This window comes from Ornithorhynchus anatinus, chromosome 1 (genome assembly GCF_004115215.2).
Source record: "Ornithorhynchus anatinus isolate Pmale09 chromosome 1, mOrnAna1.pri.v4, whole genome shotgun sequence".
Taxonomy (NCBI): Eukaryota; Metazoa; Chordata; class Mammalia; order Monotremata; family Ornithorhynchidae; genus Ornithorhynchus; species Ornithorhynchus anatinus.
The window spans coordinates 6,244,639-6,252,153 of NC_041728.1; positions in this window are offsets into that span (position 1 = coordinate 6,244,639).

Consider the following 7,515-nt stretch of genomic DNA (forward strand, 5'->3'; position numbering starts at 1 on the left):
TTTTCCAAATAGGGAGGAAGATGTTTCTTCATAAGGCTAGTAAAGAAATTCATAATTTGAGATTTCTAAATTCTTGATGCTTATATATTTTAAGAATCATTAATATATCAAAATAGTATATCCTATTGAATTGAATAGTGCCAGAGCAATGAATTTTATTTATTTAGGCTATATTCGAAGAATCAGCTTCTAAAAGAGTATACTCACAAGAACTATCGCCCTAGAACAGGTTTTCTTCTTTCAATTCTCGTAAATTTGCTAAGCATAAATGTAAACCCCAGGTCAGTAAAATGTTAGGACACAAAAATCTATTTAGGGCAGGACAGAATTAGATGGTTCAACAATGCCACTGTGTAGCATATGATGACCCATAATGAAGACCTACCTTAAGCAAATATTTGTTTAATACACTGAAATTATTATTTTAGAGGATGAGTAAATACCTATCAGTTTTTATGATGCTCCCAAGCTTCCCAGGATCAGAACAAAGTTCACAGACATTATTCAAGGGAGTGTTCTGCTTGGATTGGCTCCATGGTTGGGAAAGTAACTCAAAGACCTCCCTGCCTAAAGACTTATTGTTCAGCTAATAGTATTCATTCACTCCTATTGTTCTATGTGTCTGTCTGTTTAGACTGGAGTCCTTTGTAAAACAAGAAGGATAGTGTTTAATTGACTGCCGGATATTTACCCCAGCAGTTAGCACAGGGCTTGAGATGTGCATGTGTGTGTTTTTGTTTGCAGATGCTATGCTAAACACAGAGTTAGATTCAGACAAAGTGTTTAGGGGATAAAGACCTCCCCACCAAAAACGTCCACCAGACAGAAATTATGCAACCTTCTCTCTGATCAAGTTTCACTTCTAGAAAATTCTTCCACGGGGCTGCAGGACCACTGTCATTCCAGAAGATAAATTTTTCTCGTGGTAGATAGTGAGTTGGACAGATGTCTCAGTCCAACATTTAGGCTGATGGGAAAGTTATGATGGTTTGGACCAGGAGCTGCCCTGCAGAAAAGGAGAAGAAAGGACAAATTAACTGTTATTTTTACTCCTGTTGCTTCTAATTTTCTTTAATTAAGCCCGATTTCAAAAATTAAGCCTGATTTTTAAAACAAAGTATGTCCAATTTTAGCCTAAATGGGACCAGAGAATATCTGTCTGTGAATCCTCCATAGTGCTTAGTACAGTGTTTGACACATGAAAAGTCCTTAATCATTCTACAGATTGATTGATCTCAATGAGAAGCAGCATGGTTTAGAGGCAAGAGCTAAGCATCAGGAAACCTGGATTCTAATCTGGACTCTGCCATTTGCCTGCTTTGTAACCTTGGCTAAGTCATTTAAGTTCTTGGTGCCTCAGTTTTCTCATCTGTAAAATGTGAATTAAATACCTCTCCTCCCTCCCCCTTCGACTGAGAGCTCCATTTGAGAAGCAGCGTGGCTCAGTGGAAAGATCCTGGGCTTTGGAGTCAGAGGTCATGGGTTCGAATCCCAGCTCGGCCACTTGTCAGCTGTGTGACTTTGGGCAAGTCACTTAACTTCTCGATGCCTCAGTTACCTCATCTGTAAAATGGGGATTAAGACTGTGAGCCCCACGTGGGACAACCTGATTCCCCTGTGTCTACCCCAGCGCTTAGAACAGTGCTCGGCACATAGTAAGCGCTTAACAAATACCAACATTATTATGTGAGACAGGGACTGCAGCCAATCCGATTGTCTTGCATCTACTCCAGAGCTTAATACAGTGCTTGGCACCTTGTCTTTTCTTGTCTTCTGCTGTCCAGTCATCTCTGACCCATAGTGACCCCGTGGAGTGCTTAATAAATATCGCTTGGCAACTAGTCAGTAAATGCCATTGTTATTATTATTCTGTCCAAGAAAATCCAACATGAAAGTTCTAAGGTTTTCTATTTGCTTTCTAACAAGCCAGTCTCCAGCATATATTCTCCCCTCCCTCCTAGATCACCTTCCCACTATATCTCAGTCTCACCTTTCTGCCTCTGGAGATTACTAGCCCTTTCCCTCCCTGGAATTTTACCCCTTCTCCAATCTTCAAAGTCTTCCCAAAATGATACTTCTTCCAGGAAGCACTTCAGGACTGATCATCCCATCAGCCACTCTCAGTGCTTGGGTAGAAATTGTTCTGCTATAATGTGTGTTTTAACTTTGTTTTAATAATTGAGGCTTTTGTAAGCACTTACTACGTGCTAGGCATTGTCCTAGGTGCTGGGTTAGATGCACGGCAATGAGGTAGAATACAATCCTTGTCTCACGTGGGGGGCTCGCAGTCTGGCTGAAAGTCTGTTAGGAAACTAGGAAATGTGATTCCAACAACACAGACTGTTTAGGCTCAGCATGCTGGGCTATTGAAAGACCCTCCTTAGGCTTGTAAAAAAATGGACGAGTACTACTGTGTGTTTTCCTTAACCTGAGATTTTAGTTTATTTTAACGTCTGTCTCTCCCACTAGGTTGTAAGCCCCTTCAGGGCAATAATCGACTGTACTAATTCTATCATACTCTCCCAAGCGCTTAGTTCAGTGCTCTGTACATACTAGGTGCTCGATTAATTCCGGTGGTGTTATAGGTCAACTAAGTATATATAGTGCATGATTGTGTAGGTGTGTTTATTCATTTCACCATCCTTACAGACATTCAGCTGCAACCTATTGAATATTTTAAATAATTTTGTGCTGCTCGTGTCTCCTTATAGTACAAGCTTCTTGATGGCCTTTTATCTCCGTGGCACTTTCTCACGCACTTAGAAGAGTATATGGCACACAGTAAATACTTAGTAAATATGACTAGTGATGAAGAAGAGGATGGGTGACCCCTAGTATTGAGCACCGATTCCCTCCATAGGTCTGTGACATTTTTGTGTGAGGCCCGGAAATAGATCCACTCTCTATTCATCAATTCCATAATCACTGGTAAATTTGTCAACAAGACCTATTAGCTCCAGCTTTGTATGGCATTTTTTTGATGAGAGGAGATAATTTTTCAGGAAAAGAAATTAACCCATAAAAAAATTCCCAGCATCCTCAAGCAGTGCGGCTTAATGGATAGAGCACCAGCCTGGAAGTCAGAAGGACCTGGGTTCTATTTCCAGCTCTGCCACATGTGTGCTGTGGGATGTTGGGAAAGTCACTTCACTTCTCTGGGCCTCAGTAACCTCATCTGTCAAATGGGGATTAAGAGTGTGGGCCCAATGTGGGACAGGGACTGCATCCAATCTGATTAAACCCTAGCACTTAGAATAGTGTCCGGCACATAGCGCTGAACAAGTACCATTATTATATTCATCTTTCAGCCATCTCTAGCACGTGATTTTTTTTACACCTTTCTTAGCACTCATATATTTTTGAAAGTAGCCACTATAGTTGTAAAAATTTTATATTTCTCTTCCCCATTAAAGTATAAACTCCTTGTGGGCAGGCAATGTGTCGCTCTGTTATTCTATATTTTCCAAGCTCCTTGTATACTGCATTGTAGCAAATGGGTTTTCAATAGATGCTACATAACAATCATACAAGATCCCTTTCTATATATATATATTTTCCTAATTCCAAGCCACCCAAACATATCACAACCCTCAACTACAGCTCAGAGCCTTTGAACTGCACAACAATATAACCACTTCTATCTAGGATTCTCCAATTAATGAATGATATTTATTGAGTACTTACTATTTGCAGAGCACTACACTAATTGCTTGGGATAGAACAGTAGAGTTAGTAGACATTCATTAATTCATTCACTCGTATTTATTGAGCGCTTACCGTGTGCAGAGCACTTGGGAGAGTACAACAATACACAGTAACATTCTCTGCCCACAATGAGCTGCCAGTCTAGATGCGAGGGAGACAGATGGCAGATGTGGACCAAAAGGGCTATGGGGCTGGAAGGGGAGAAGAGCAAAAGGAGCGAGTCAGGACAATACAGAAGGGAGTGGGGGATTAGGAAAAATGGGGCATAGTCTGGGAAGCCCTCTTGGAGAAGATGGGACTTCAATAAGGCTATGAAGGATGGGGGAATAATTGTCAAATTAGAGGAGGAAGGGCATTCCAGGCCAGAGGCAGGACGTGGGCTAGGGGCCGATGGAGAGATTGGCGAGATCGAGGCCCAGTGAGAAGGTTAGCCTTAGAGGAGTGTAGTGTGTGGCCTGGGTTGTAGAAGGAGAGAAGTGAGGTGAGGTAGGCGGGGGCAAGGTGATGGACTGCTTTAAAGCTAATGGCGAGGAGTTTTGCTCTGCCATCAAGGAGCTTACTATCCAGCGGGAGACACGGGCACTAGTAAGGAGAAGGAAGAAACTTTCAAGATGAAGTACTTTAGTGTTTTGTTTTGCAGAGGGCATCGGGAAAAGGAAAGAAGCAAGATTCTCCACATACTCTTAATCACTAGCTGGGATTCAGAGCATCTGAACCTGCTTAGACCTTAGAACCTTCCTGGAGACTCATCGGACAATGGGAGTGAGACTGGGTGCTCCAACGTCATGGGAAAACAACCCCCTTTTGTCTCCCCCCCATCCCCAGATTGAAGCGGTCTATTCTAAAGATTTACCCTACCTCTCCCAGTGCATTCAACCCAAATCTATTTACTCTAAGAATTATTTATCATATACTACACTACTACTTTGGCATTCCCCTCCAGAACTTAAGCCTTGGGCAAACCATTTAGAATCCTCTAAACATTCCTGTAACATATTTCTTGTCCCTGCCCTCAGACCTGTGCTAAATTAGCTAAGCCTCTTGAGAAGTTTCTGAAGTAGTCAAATGTCCACTCAAGAATCAAGTATCGCTTGGGATTCTGTTCCAAAGTGAAAGAATGGTGAGTTAGTCCAATATACTACTAGACACCCTTGTTTTATTGAATATTACATCTATCATCTGTTAGTCAATCGTATTTATTGAGCGCTTACTGTATCCAGAGCACTGTACTGAGTATTTGAGAGAGGAAAATACAACAATATATAAGATAGATTCCCTGCCCACATTACCTGTTTAGGTCAAAAGTCTTGAAATTGGGACTTGGAGCTTTTAGGAAATCCAGTATTTTTTTTTCTTAAATAACTTTGTTATTCCTCTCTGCTGGGTTGATGGTTAAGTAATTAGTAAAACACTCCAGAGCTAAAAGATGTCTCTCAAGGAAAATGTTTCATTTTTCCAAATTAGCACTGTGAATTTTAATCAGAAAGCTGATTTTATAATTCATAAGCCCTATGCTAATCAGTCTGCTGGAGACTCACCTAGGGTGGGAGAAGGCTTCAGTGTGGTAGAAGACCTCATAACTGATAAATCAAATAAATAAATTGATAAAATTCATGAATAAAATGTAAGGGTTTTTTAGCATCCGGTCACTAGGATCACTGAAGTCAGTTATACACGATCAACAGACGGTTACAATTCAACTCCCGGGTTCCTTTCAGGCTGAGTTGAGGTAGGATGAACTGACTGAAAAGATGAACTGACTGAAAATGGCAATTAGCACTCAGGTCTCCTGACTCGAAACATCATGTCCCTTCCAAAAGACATTTGCCTCATCCCCTGACTCCAACAGTATGGAGGGCAGTTTCATGCCAGATTGATTAGCAGCAATCTTGCCAGTCCACAAGCAGCCCCATGGTTTCCTGGGAGTCAGAAGACAGGGGTTCTGATCCTACCTTTGCCACTCATCTCCTGTGTGACCTTGGGCAAGTCACTTAACTTCTCTGGGCCTCAGTTACCTAATCTGGAAAATGGGGATTGAGACTGTGAGCCCTATGTGGGACAGGGACTGAGTCCAACCTGACTACTTTTATCTACCCCAGTGCTTAGAACAGTGCTTAGCAAATAGTAAGTACCTAACAAATAGGATTATTATTATTAGCTCCATATTCCACTCACAGTCAATCAGGCCTAGACCTACCAAAACTGGGGATGATTTGTCAAAGCCCATCCATAGCTGTGATTAGAAATCAATCAATCAATCTATCATATTTTTTGAGCACTTACTAAATGCTTGGGAATGTTCAGCGAAAGAAAGTTGGTAGATATGTTCCTTGCCCACAAGGAGCTTGCAGTCCACAGCGAGAGGCAGACAATAAAATAGATCACAGATAGGGGAAATGGAGTATATGAATACATAAGAACTGTGGTGCTGTATTGAGTACAATAATAATAATAATACTATTATTATAGTATAGTAGTATAGTATAATATACTATATAGTATAGTATTATTATTATTAATACTATAATAATTATAGTATTTGTTAAGGGCTTACTATGTGCCAAGCACTGTACTAAGGACTGGGATGGATACAAGCGAATTCGGTTGGATGCAGTCCCTCTCCCACATGGGGCTCACGGTCTCAAACCCCATTTTACAGATGAGGTAACTGAGGCACAGAAAAATGAAGTGACTTGCCAGAGGTCACACAGCAGACAAGTGGTGGAGTTGGGATTGGAACCCATGCCCTTCTGACTCCCAGGCCCGAGCTCTATCCACTATGCCAAAGTGCTTAAGGGGTATTCGGCCAGTCAGCCAGTCAATTATTTTTATTTAGCACTTGCCATGAGCAAAGCACTTTACTAAATGCTTGGGAGAGTACAATATGAAAATAAGCAGACACAGTTCCTGCCCACAACAAGCTTACAAACAGGGGCAGAGCGATGCAGAAGGGAGGGTGGGAAGGGGAAATGAGGATTTAGGGAAAGCTTCTTGAAGGAGATGGGATTTTAAGAAGTTTTTGACGGTGGGGAGAGCGACTGAATGCTTTAAAGCGTATAATAAATAGCTTCTGTGTGATGTGGAGGTAGATGGAAAACCATTGGAGAGTCTTGAATGGAATGAACAGTTTTTCAGAAAAAATGATCCAGGCTTCAACTTGAGTCCAATATGAGACATGGACTGTTTCCAATCAGATTGACGTATCTCACCCAGGGTTTAGCGCAGTGCCTGGCACATAGTAGGCATTAACCGAACACCACAAAAAACATCGTTCTGCACATGCCTCTCCCGTCCTTGAAATTTGCCTATTTCTCTCTGTATCATACAGAAGCTCCTGACCATTAGCAGTAATCAATCCTATTTATTGAGTATTTATTATGTGTAGCTTACTGGAGAGGGGAGAGACAGGAGCCTGGAAGTTCAGCAACGAGGTTGAAAAACTAGTCAAGGAGGAAAATGATGAGTGCCTGGATCAGCATGGTAATAGCTTGGATGGAGTGGAAAGGGTGGATTCTAGAGGTGTTGTGAAGGTATAACTGACAGGATCTGGTGACAGATTGACTGCAGGATGAACGAGAGACATGAATCAGAGATGAGGAGAAAGAGAGGGAAACGGAGAAAACGGGAGAAAAAAAAAAGTCAGACCAGCAGGAGAGGAGAGAGGAGAGAAGCAGCTTGGCCTAATGGATAGAATACTGAGCTGGGAGTCAGAAAGGACTGGTTTCATTCATTCAGTTGAATTTATTGAGTGATCACTGTGTGCAGAGCACTGTACTAAGCATCTGGGAGAGTACAATATAACAATAAACA